Source organism: Mustela putorius, unplaced genomic scaffold (assembly GCF_011764305.1).
Source record: "Mustela putorius furo isolate JIRA1106 unplaced genomic scaffold, ASM1176430v1.1 tig00003867_pilon_pilon_pilon, whole genome shotgun sequence".
In the NCBI taxonomy this organism is placed as follows: domain Eukaryota; kingdom Metazoa; phylum Chordata; class Mammalia; order Carnivora; family Mustelidae; genus Mustela; species Mustela putorius.
In genome coordinates, this window is record NW_025422019.1 from 31,034,367 (window position 1) to 31,048,229 (window position 13,863).

Consider the following 13,863-nt stretch of genomic DNA (forward strand, 5'->3'; position numbering starts at 1 on the left):
GGAAAAAATATCAAGCCTAGACTATTCCTTTATTTTTAGCAGTATCATTTGACTGTGAAAACTTGTTTTTGGATTTTTAAGAAACTGAATCTTAACTGTGGTTTTCTTTCCTTTCTTTTTCCTTCCTTCCTTCCTTCTTTTTTTAACCTATGGTTCTCTTATGCCTGAAATGTTTTCAGCCATGAAATCAGTAATCTCTCATGACTCCTCCCCTCCTTTGATTAAACTGAACTAAGAGCCATACTTACTTATGTTTCTGTCCCTCTGCACTTCAAGATTTAAAGTATTATTTTCTATGGGATACCTTCTTGGTCCTCCCTGTTTTGAGTTAGGTGATATCTCTGTGACACTGTATTAAACTCATTCACTTATTTTCCAACCTCCCCTCTGGACTGGGGCCTTGTGAGAGTTTTGTTTTGTTTAACCTCTGTTATCCATAAAGCCTAGTATAGTGCTTGCACGTGGTACCTGCACAGCAAATGTTTGTTGAATAAATGAAGAAGTTGAGATGCTTAACAAAGGAACAAAATTGTGGGGATTTGATAATTTTTTTTCCTCTATGCTCGACTGAACTAGTCATTGCTAAGTAAACCCAGCACACAGATATGTTTCTATACTGATTCTTTCTCCTCTAATGATTTCAAGTGAATTACCAAGCAGTTAATGCTATATATAATAATAGCACATTATTAATGGGGATGACTTGGTCATTGTAATTAAAAAGTTCTACTTATAAAGATGATTGTGAGGATAATGTTACCCTGAAAAGAAGGGAATGACTAGATCCAAAAAATGGAATGAGTGGATTCATTAAATGGCTAAGTTTTTGCCTTAGAAGTTCACTGGTATCACTGCATAATCATTTGGGTCCCAGGGTTCAGTATTCATTCTGAAAGGATCTGCTGTGCCTTAGCCCAATTAATTCATCTTGCAGATCCACTGCCCAGAATATGAGCAGAATGAGTAGTTGAATAGACTCAGATATTTTTCTAATTAAATCACAGTGTTGATTTTTTATATTGATAATCACAATAGCCCTATAGTATATTAGCTGAGGTTAAAAATAAAGAACTATTCATAAAATAATGTCCAAAAGACTGAGATTTAATTCTGCTTCTAACACTTAGTAGTAATTTGACCTTGAGACATTTTATTTTTCATTTTTAAAGATTTTTTTTTTTTTTAAATTTTAGAGACAGAGAGAGAGAGAGAGAGAGAGCGCATGATTGGGAGTGGCAGAGGGACAGGGAGGGAGAATCTCAAGCAGACTCCCCACTGAGCACGGGGCTTGCTCTCAGGACACTGAGATCATGATCTCAGCTGAAACCAAGAATTGGATGCTCAACTGACTCTGCTATCCAGGCACCCCAGGGACATTTTCTTAACCTCTCTGGTACTCATTTGGTTTTAAGAGTACTCAGCTCAGAGAGTTCTTGTGAGGAATACATGAGATTAGAATGGAAAGAATTTAGCATAATGCCTGGTACACAGTAAGTGCTCCATAGATGTAAAGTGCTATCATCATCATCATTACTACTACCGCTTCTACATGTGAGTGTTATCATGTAAGTGTTGTTCCTCCTCAACTCTATTGGGTTGAACCCCAAGTAGAGGGAAATCAAATCTAAATTTAGTAATTAACAAAATTTAAATAGGTTAAAAAGGGGCACCTGGGTGGCTCAGTGGGTTAAGCCTCTGCCTTCGGCTCAGGTCATGATCTCGGGGTTCTGGGATTGAGCCCCACTGTGGGCTCTCTGCCCACAGTCAAAGGAGCCTGCTTCCTTCTCTCTCTCTGCCTGCCTCTCTGCCTACTTATGATCTATATCTGTCAAATAAATAAAGAAAATCTTTAAAAACAAACAAATAAATAAATAAATAGGTTAAAAAAATCCTTCACAGTACTTTTAAGTATCCAGTAAACAATTCTAATATCTTGTTTTTTATAATTATAATGTATTTATAATAAAATACAAAATAAAAATATTTATTTATTTATATACATACTTTGTAAATAATTTAGGAATTTAGGCATAGTCTCATGAAAAGGAAACTTTGTGCCACTCAACCTATTGATAGGATGTGAAAATAGGGTTTTTTTAAAGTTTCTTTTTTTTAAGTAATCTCTACACCTAACATGGGGCTCAAACTCAAACTCATGACTCCGGGATCAAGAGTCATGTACTTTTCTGACTGAGCCAGCCAAGCACCCTGAAATAGTTTTTAAGACAAGAAAATACTTATTTCAATTGATGTAGAGTAAGCATTTGACATAAACCAATACCCTTTCATGACAAAAATGACGGATAAAAGGAAAGTATTTAAACATATTAAAAGCCATACATGAAAAATTCACAGAACATCATAATCAAATATGAAAGACTGAAAACTTTTCTTCTAAAAAGAACAAGGCAAAGATGTCCGCTCTTGCCATTACTATTCAATATAGTACTGGATGTCTAACCAGGGCAATTAGACAAGAAAAATAAATAAAAGGCACCCAAATTATAAAGCAAAAAGTAAAATTATCTCTGTTCTCAGATGACATGTAGAATGCATGTATATGTAGAAAATCCTTAATATTTCACACAAAAAAATTGTTAAACCTAAAAAACTATTTTAGCAAAGTTTTAGGATACAAAAGCAACATGCAAAATTCAGTTGCATTTCTATACACTAATGATGACCAATCTGAAGAAGAGGAAATTAAAAAAACAATCCCATTTATAAAAGCATTAAAAAGGATAAAATCTTAGGAATAAATTAAGGGAATGGAACACTTACATACTGAAAACTATAAAACAATGCTAAAATAAACTGGAGGAGATACCAAAAAAGTGGAAAACTTTAGAAGTGACTTACCATTGTTAAAAATGTCCATACTACCCAAAGAATCTGCAGATTTAGGAAATCCTTATCAAAATCCCAACAATATCCTTTGAAGAAATAGAAAAAAACCTAAAATTCATATGTAATCCCATGGGGCCCTGACTAGCCAAAACAATGTAAAAGAACAAAGTTGGAGCCCTCATACCTCCTTACTTTGAAATATACTACAAAGCAACGGTAATGGTATATACATACAATAGAATACAATACAGCCTTTAAAGGGAAGAAAATACTGTCACATGTTATAACAGTGATGAACCTGGAGGACATTAAACTAAGAGAAATGAGCCAGTCACAAAAAGACATCTACTATATGATTCCACTCATATGAACTATCAGAAGTAGCCAAAAATCATAGAAACAGAAAGTAAAAAGGTGGCTTCCCAAGGCTTGGGTTGGGGAAAGGAGAAAGGGGAAATTAACATTTCAGTTCTGCAAGATGAAAAAGTTCTAGAGATCTGTTGAACAACAATGTGAATATACTTAAAACTATTGACTGTTACACTTAAAAATAGTCAAGATAGTATATTTAATGTTATGTTTTTTTGTTTTTGTTTTTGTTTTTTTTTTTTGCTACACACACACAAATCTGAACGTCTAGGATCTCTGTAACTACACTTCCTCCCTACTATGATTATTCTACATAAAAACCGTAATACAAAGACAACTACTGTTAACAGGTATATAGCTTCAACACCTTTTCTTTTAAACAAGATACACACAATACACCTATACATGCTTTTCAGTACACTTTTGATACTTGCCTTTCTTTTTTAATAGTCAATGTAGTATCATAATTATCTTTTCATGTCAGTATGTAGAAAAATATACTTCATTTTTTTTTTTTTTCAGATTTCATTTTTAAGCAATTTCTACACCTGGCATGGGGCTTGAAGTCACAAGTCCATGAGAAAGAGTCGCATTCTCTATGGAACAAGCCAGCCAGGTGTCCCTCTACTTCATTCTTTTAAACAGCTGCACAGTAACTCGTATGGATGCACCATATTTGACAAATGTAGAACCACAGGCTTCAGAGATTTAATATTACCAAAGGAATGAGCACTTTAATGATAAATGCTTTAATAAGGAATAAATATTTATTCAAAGCACAGCACTGGGGGAATGAAGGGCTAAAATTAATGAGAGTTCTTGTCCTCAAGCAAATAATATTCTACTATGGAGGCAAAGACATATACATTAATAAACAAGGTAGAAATATTCGAACGTGAATTTTAGACCACCAATTTAGGGAAATCAAAGGTGGTTTTAAGGGAATGTGTCTTCAGACTATTCAAGGATAGGAAGGATTTAGGAACGTGGAGATTGGTAGACTGGAAAAGAGCAAAATATTTCACAAAGTAGGAACAGGTAGATAAAATATACAAAATTACAATACAATAAAATAAAACCTACCAGTTCCTCACCACCTATGTACTAAGCACTTAATAGCAAGTACTAAGTACCCATGTACAAAGCTTCATTCTTCACACATAATACCATATTTTAGCCTCACAACTGAGGACTATTTTATTTCTATTTTACTAGTGAGGTAATTCAGGATCAGGAAAGGTAAACATTAACATTTTGAGTTATTTGACTAAAGAAATGATAATGTTGTGACAACATGGATGAACCTTGTGGGCATTATGGTAAGAGAAATAAGTCAGAGGAAGACAAATACCCTATGATGTCACTTACATGTGGTATCTAAACAAAAACAAAAACACAAACAAAAAACCAACTCATTGAAAAAGAGGTCAGATATCTTGTTATACCAGCTCTGACGATGAGGATGGGGAAATTGGATAAAAGTGGTTAAAAAGTACAAATTTCCAGCTAGCAGATAAATATGTACTAGGGATTTAATGTACAACATGGTGATTATAGTTAATACTGTTGTATATTATATTTGAAAGTTATAAGATGGACAGAACATGCAAAAAACTGAAACTGGACCACTTTTCTTACACCACACACAGAAATAAATTTGAAATGGATGAAAGAACCAAATATGAGACAAGAAAATATCCTAGAGAACATATGCGGTAACCTCTTTGACATCAGCCATAGCAACTTCCTTCTAGGTATGTCCCCTGAGGCAAGGAAAAAAGCAAAAGTAAACTATTGGGACCATAGTAAAATAAAAAAGCTTCTGCACAGTGAAGGAAACAATCAACAAAACTAAAAGGCAACCTACAGAATGAGAGAAAATATTTGCAAATGACATATCTGATAAAGGGTTAGTATCCAAAAATCTAGAAAGACCTTATAAAACTGAACATCCCAAAAATGAATAATCCACTTAAAAAATGGGCAGAAGATGTGTCTAGACATTTCTCCAAAGAAGACATACAGATGGCCAATAGACACATGAAAAGATGCTCAACATTACTAATCATGTGGGGAAATACAAATCAAAACTATAATGAGATAACACCTTACACCTGTCAGAATGGTTAAAATCAACAACACAGGAAACAACAGGTCTTGCTGAGGGTGTGGAGAAAAAGGAACCCTCTTGCATTCTTGGTGGAAACACAAACTGGTGCAGCCACTCTGGAAAATAGTATGGAGGTTTCTCAAAAAGTTAAAAACAGATCTATCCTATGATCCAGCAATTGTACTACTAGGTATTTACCCAAAGAATACAAAAATACTAATTTGAAGGAATACATGCACCCCAATGTTTATAGCAGCATTATCACCAACAGCCAAATCACAGAAAGGGCCCAAATGTCCCTTGAATGATGAATGGATAAAGAAGTGAGATACAGGGGCACTTAGATGGCTCAGATGGTTAAGTGTTTGCCTTTGGCTCAGGTCATGATCCCAGGGTCTTGGGATTGAGCTCCACATCAGGCTCCCCACTGAGCAGGGAGCCTGCTTCTCCCTCTCCCACTGCCAGCCCCCCCGCCCCCAGTGTCAAATAAATAAAATCTTTTTTAAAAAATGAGACACACATACACACACAGACACACTCACAAATTACCCAGTCATTAAAAAATAATGAAATCTTGCCATTTGCAATGACATGGATAGAGCTAGAGAGTATTACAGTAAATGAAATAAATCAGAGGAAGATAAATATCATATGATTTCATTCATAGATGGAACTTTTTTCTTTACTCAAAGATTTTATTTGAAAGTGAGAGAGAGAGAGAGAGAGAGGATGAGAAGGGGGAAGAGCAGAAGGAGAGAGAGAAGGAGGCTCTCCACTGAGCAGGGAGCTCAATGTGGGGTTCAATCCCAGGACCCTGGGATCATGACCTGAGCTGAAGGGAGATGCTTAACTGAGCCATCCAGGCGCCTCCATACATGTAACTTAAGACACTAAACAAATGAGCAAAGGAAAAGAGAGAAAAAGAGAGGCAGACATACATACAGAGACAAACCAAGAAACAGACACTTAACTATAGAGAACCAGCTGAGGGTTACCAAAGGGGAGGTGGGGAGGGTTTAGGTTAAGTGGGTGATTGGTATTAAGCAGTGCTCTTGTGATGAGCACCAGCTGTTGTATGGAAGTGTTTGAATCACTATAATGTACACCTGAAACTAATCACATGCTATTGTATGCTAACTACTGGAATTTGAATAAAAACATTAAAAAGAGAGTTAAGAGAGTAGATCCTAAGAGTTCTCATTACAGGGAAAAAACATTAAAATATTTTGGGTATTGGGGCACCTGGGTAGCTCAATTGTTAAGCCTCTGCCTTCAGCTCAGATCATGATCCCAGGGTCCTGGGATTGAGCACCACATTGGGCTCCCTGCTTAGCAAGAAGCCTGCTTCTCCCTCTCTCACTCTCCCTGCTGGTGTTCCTGCTCTCACTCTCTCTCTCTGTCAAATAAATAAATAAATAAAATCTTAAAAAAATTTGGGTATTTATATAAGTTGATGGATGTTAACTTATTGTGCTAATAATTTCACAATATACTTAAGTGAAGTCATTATGCCGTAAACCTTAAACTTGTACAGTGCTGTATGTATTGAGTTATACCTCAATAAAACTGGGGGGAAACAAGAAGTGATAATGTAAGGGAAGATGGCACCAGACCAAAGTAGACTTGGAAGATAATGCCCGGATATTTAGATTTTTTTTTTGTTTTAGACAATTTAGAGCCATTGAAGAATTAGGAAGATGGAGACCTCATGATTAAAGCAATGCTTTAAGAAGCTAAATCTGGTAGTGCTTTGGATGATTAGTTATAGGAAGGAAAGGAAATAAGTTAGATTAATTAGAGCACAGTGACCAAATGCGCAGGTTTGAAAGGGGCAGTTTCAATGTGTGTCAGTTGTACTAGTATAAGTATTGAAAGAGTTTCTTCGCTTCACTTCACAATGTCTTTTTCACACTCAAAAATATCCCAGTTTGGAAGATAAATAATTATGAAGGCAGTTGAGAGCCCGAGTAATACAGAACAGTAATGGAGAATAGTTAAATAGAAAGGAGGATGGATGTGAGAGAATCTTGGTGTTGTTAGAATAATCAATTTGCATTTTTTAGTTCAAGTTGATCGATAGTAAAATCTCAGTAACAAGGACGATAAAAGAGAGAAAAAAGAAAAAGAAGAAACGATTTAGGAGAGAAAATGATGACTTTAACCTGGAATCTGATGCGGTGGCAGGATATTCATGTTGAGCCATGAGGTAGCTTATTGGAAATATGAGGCTGGAGTTCATATGGAAGTGATTATTGAAATCATGGAAGTGAATGAGATTGCCAAAGAATAGGGAATAATTAAAGATGGCAAAGAGGGCTAGAGGACTTCAAGGAAAGTCTATTTATAAAAATTCTGAAACTGTAAATACTAAATGAAGTTAATGGAGTTAATAGATAATTCTGCAATTACTAAAGCATGTCCAGCCCAGCCAACAACCGCCCACAGGGAAGGATGAGTTTGAAAGTAGCTGGTCAAGAAACCAAAGGGCAACTTCACAAACTTTCCTGCTTGTTAACACTTGGTGAAATTTGCGTTAACATTTTCCTTGCGAATGTGAATTCCTCCCAAGTATTATGTTATAACCATAACACATATTCTTAGTCCAGGACTAGAGTGATTAATATGCAGGTGGAGAAAAGGTTTCCCTTCGTCCCTTCTAGGTTCCTTGGCTCGTCTCATAATTAAATTGGCATAAAACAAACAGGAGAAAAACAAATTTAATTTCATACTCATGGGAGCCCCAAAGATAAGCGACTTCAAAAAAAGTGACCAAAGCAGGCAGCTTTTATAGCTTTCATACAAAGAAACAGTATCTGTGAAGATTTGACAAAGCAAAGAGATTTGGGCTTAAGGTAACAAATTAATGAAGAAGTAACAAAGTTTGCTTATCCAGCCTTCTTGGCCTTGAATTCCCTATCTCTGGCAATAATGATGCTTTCTCCCTACTTGGTATAGAAAGGATAAATTCACATGGGAGGTTTATTTCCTGCATTCAGAGTGTCCTTTTTACACTGGCTATTTCTTAAGTACTTTAATTCAAAATAATCAAAATCCCTAAGTGGCATATTTTGTGAGCCTTCAGATATAAGAAGGTAAATATTGCAGTAGGTGATGTGGGCCACTTAAGTGTCTACATTCTGTCGCTCACTTCCCTGTACATGACTAAAGAATAGAATTCATCTTTGTATTATCAGTGCCTTCAGAACTACAGGGTACATTGGCAAATTATCAAGCATTCATATGTAAAAGCCCATGATTTATTGTTTGATTTATATCTAGAGATGTAAATTTCATCCAGGAAAGACCAGATACATCTTTTTTTTTTTTTTTTTTTTTTCCAGTTTCAATGGATACTTTTATTTATAAGACCAGATACATCTTAAAATTACTACATGGAATTGATAAATATATTAAAAAAAAAAGAGATCTGAATTTAAGGCTACTTTGACAATTGAGAAAAGGGTGCCTTAAAAATGTTTATATTTTATAGAGCAAATTCATATTCTTTTTTCCCTTAAAACAAAGCCATATGAAAGCACTTTAAATGCAAAACTTCATGTACTGTGCTGGAAGTTGAAATTAAACATGAGTACCCCCATGGTTTTTAGCTTGTCTCTTAAAACAAAACAAAACAAAACCAAATTTGATGTTTCAGTACCAACAACATTTATAATTAACTACAAGTCTAACTGAAAACAGAGACTTTGCAACTGCTATGATCTCTTCTTTCATTTTAACAAAATTCACTTTTTGGAGTAGAAACAGTTTTAAAGTAAACCACATTATTTTTCCATATATCTGAAAACAAATGGCACAGTCAACTGGAGTTAATTTATGAGGAAGAAAACAGAGGATTATAATGAATCTTTCCAAGCAATTTCAATACATTCCAAACCTTAACCTACTGTCAAAAAGACAGTGCAGCAACTCTGCTAAGACTCTCTGAAAAGCAATGTGTTTTTAATACCTGCTTGGGGGGTAAAAAAAATGTGTGTGTCCAGTTAAGAACTCAGATACTTTGCCAATATTGTAAGATGAATTCAGGTGGTATGGTAATCCGCAATTTGCAGAGTTCATTACTCATCAATGCAACCAATTTTTCCAGGTTGGTATTAGGACTTTCACATGTAAAACTGAAAATTTTTAATACAGTCACCATGGGGATGCGCCTAGGTGGCTCAGCGGGTTAAAGCCTCTGCCTTCGGCTCAGGTCATGATCCCAGGGTCCTGGGATCGAGCCCCACATCAAGCTCTCTGCTTACCAGGGAGCCTGCTTCCTCCTCTCTCTGCCTGCCTCTCTGCCTACTTGTGATTTCTGTCAAATAAATGAATAAAATCTTAAAAAAAAAAATATAGTCATCATAGGAAACTTGTGCCTGATGGTAAAACACATTCATTATTAAGTTGTAAAGTCAATTAATGGCTAGAATCTAGCTAGACAATATGCCATTTGACATCGTTAATGGCTTCATTTTTTTTTTTTTTAAAGGACTACTATATTCATATCAAGAAAAAAAATCTGTAAACCCTTTTTGGTGATAGGTTTAGTAAATAGCCTATAGAGGCTGAGAATTTTTCTTTCCCAGGAGCTAAACTATTTCCATGATAGGTTCAGAGGATGAGGCAAAATAAACTGTGGTCTTGTATGTTCCCTGAATTTCCAATTTTAAAGTGGAGAGCTTGAACAGTTTGTTATTATCACTTCAAATGTTTTCCCCATTTTTAGGATGGTGTTAACTTCAGTCTTCATCATTAACAGACAGGCAAGTAAATGAACCAAGAAACCAGAAGTGGTCAAATGTGTCAAAATATTTCTTGAGATGCAATTTAAAGCAACAGCTTTTAACCTAAACATATGGAAATAAAAACAAAGCAAAAAGATACATCTGTATCTTCTCTGAGAAGGTAATCCACTGAGTATTTAAGCTTCTATAAATTTATATAGTTTTAAAGAATTTGTTAGTTATTGTGGCTTTTACATAAAAAGTCTTAGGAAAGATTTGAAAGCAGTAATTTGGGAAAAATTTTTTTGTTTCACATAATCATTTAAATACAGACACATCTTTTTAATAGTGAATTCAAAAGAAGTATGTGCAATAATAAGATCATTCTTTCAGCCACTCAGTAGACCTCTTTATCAATTTCCACTGAAGTTCTTTACATTTACTTATATCTGAGTTGTTCTCATGAGATTTTAATATTTCATACTATAATCACACAGAGAATTTCTACTCAAATGTTTAACCATAAAAAAAATCTTAACAAAATAAAGCAAATTGTTCTTTCTTGAGTATGAGCATTCTAAATATTTACAAAGCTATTTCTGTCAAGTAATTTCACAAATAGTACTGACTAAGAACACAAGAAACCTGGGTAAACAATAAGGATCTGTGGTGAAGAATTAATGGGGGGGGGTGGTAACTTTGTGAACCCCCACACTTCTGCAAGATTTTGAAGTTTAGGCCAAATCTTTCCTGCAACAAAGAAGTAGTGCAAATCTAAATTTAGACTTCACTTCTACTTTTTGGCCAAGATGTCACAATGAATCAGATTTATCTCCTGCTTGAAAAATGGTTTTCAAGGCACTGAATAACAAGACAATAGGAAGTGATCCCTAACAGATGGAAAACAAAGGTGAGCCCCATGATTGCTCCCAGCTAACTATCTGGAGCTTCCAGGCCACAGAGCAGGAAGGCAAATCCCAGGAGGATATGGAGTCTAGGAAGGCCAAAGCAACTACAATTTGCAAGACAAGAGTACCAGAGAGAAGAAAGCCATACACAAGGCCACTCTAGAGATATTTAGAAGATGTTCTCAACTGAGTACTAATGACATGTCCATGCATTTCAGTAAAGTATACAAGGCTGGAGGAAAAAACCACTTAAAAGTTTTAGAGAGAATAATACGCAAAGCTCAGACCGAGCCAGAACAATTCCTGCTCTCACCAATCAGAGAGGAAGATATCCTAATTCATGGGGCATCTGGCACAGTACTCAGAAAGGTTTTGCCTCACTTGTGAGGAAAATTACACCTAGACTAAATATGTTCCTAAGCAACTTAACTACATATAAAACTCAAGTAATATTTACAGAAATACAAAAATATCCAGCACTCAACAAAGAATAGTTCAAAATATTTAATCATTCAATTGAAAATTATCAGGTGAAAGCAGCACAAAAATATAACCCATAATGAGAAGAAAACCAATCAAAATTAACACAGATTACAGTTAATAAGTGAAAAGAAATAAAATGAAATCATACAGTCAATCTAAAAATAAGGTAGTAAAAGGAAAAAGAACAAACAGAAATAAGAGCAAGATGGTAGACTTTAACCCAATAAGATGTGCAATCATATTACATGTAAATGGTCTAAGAACCCCAATTAAAAGGCACAGATTATTAGATTAGATTAAAAAAACCCAAGACCTAACTACATGTTGTCTAAAAGAAACCCACTTTAAATATAAAGACATAAATAGGATAAATGTAAAAGGACAGAAAAGATAAGCCATGCTAGCACTTACCAGTAATGATATAAAAGGACTAAAAAAAAACTACTGACCAACTTGACCTAATAAACATTTATAGAACATAACAACCAACAACAGCAGAAATACACATGGGACATTCACCAAGATTAACCATACGCTGGATCATAAAATAAATTTCAATGATTTTAAAAGGATCCAAATAAAAAAAATATGTTCTCCATTCAAAACAGAATCAGGAATCAGTAACAGATGATTCTTGGAAAATTTCCAAATATTTGTGAAAAAACACATTTCTAAATATCTCACTGGTCAAGTGAAATTAGGAAGTATTTTGATCTGAATTAAAATGCAAATTTATGGGATATAACGTATCAAAACTTATGAGATATAGCCAAAGCAGTAATTGAGGGATATAAGTAAATGTATGCTAATACATTGAAAACATATGAAATAGCCAAATTCCTTCAGAGACACAAACTAACAAAGCCTAAACAAGAAGACATAATCTAAACACCCCTCTATCTATTAAAAGATACTGAATTTATATTTGAAAACCTTTCTACAAAGGTGGTTTCACTGGTAAATTCTACCATATATTCAGGGAAGATCTAGTATATAGCACCTTCCAGAAAATCAAGGAGATGAAATATTTCCCAGTTCATTCTATAAGAACAGTACTACCTTGATCCCAAAATGAAAGACATTTCAAGAAAACTACAAACTAACTCATCAATTATACACATAACCATAAATACTCTAAATATAATTTTATCAAATCAAATTTAACAATGTATTAAAAAATACATTACGATCAAGTAGAGTTTATCTCAGAAATTAAAAATTGGCTTCACCATATTAACATGTTACAAATTAAAAAAATTATATGATCACTTCAGAGGATTCAAAAACCAACATCTATTCTTGACTAAAACAAAACCAAACCCCTCCAACTCTCAGTAAGTTTGGAAAAGAAGGAAACTTGCTCAGTCTTATATAAGGAATCTATAAAAAATCTAGAGCTAACATTACTTACTGGTGAAAAGACTGAATGCTTTTCACCTAAGATCATGAACAAAGTAAAAATGTTTGCTTTACCACTTCTATTCAATACCTTACTAAAGGTTCTAGCCTTCTTAAAAAATATTAAAAAAAATTTTATTAAATAAAGGTTCAAGTAGTAAATAAGTCAGGCTTTGTGAGGCCATTTCGTCTTTGTAGTCACCACTAACCTATCATTATAGCACGAGAGAAGGGAAGATAATATACATAAACAAATGTATTTGAATAAAACTTCATTTACAAAAACAGGCTTGCTGATTCATGCACAATAATGCAATTATGGAAGAAAAAGAAACAAAACATATCCAGACTGGAAAGAAAGAAAACCCTCTTTATTCACATGTGACTCTCAGATGATCATCTATGTGGAAGACTGTGAAATCTACAAAAGGATCTAGTAGAATTAAGTGAGTTTAGCAATGCTGCAGAATACAATCAAAACGCAAAATCATGTTTCTGTATATTAACCACCAATAACTGTAAACTGAAATTTTAAAAATACCATTTACAGTAACATAAAAAATATGAAATGTTTAAGGATAAATATGACAAAACATGTGTAAGAACAGCATACTGAAAAATACAAAACACTGAAATTCAAAGACCTAAATAAAATGGACACATGTATCATACTCATGGATCAGAAGTTTCAATACTGAAATGTCAATTCCTTGCAAACCTGATCTACAAATTTAATATAAGTCTGATCAAAATTCTAGCAGTTTTTTTTTGTTTTGTTTTGTTTTTGGTAAAAATTGGCAAGTTCATTATTCTAAAATGCACATGGAAATGCACAGAATCTAGAAAGGCCAAAGCAACTTTGTAAAAGATTAACAAAGTTGGAGAAATTATTCTGATTTCAAGACTCTTAGTATAAAGCTACAGTCATGAAGAAAGCATGATATCAATGTGTAGCCAAAGAGATTAATGAATCAAAATAGTTAAAAAAACCACAACAGTTGAATTGTCAATTGATGGTCAGTTG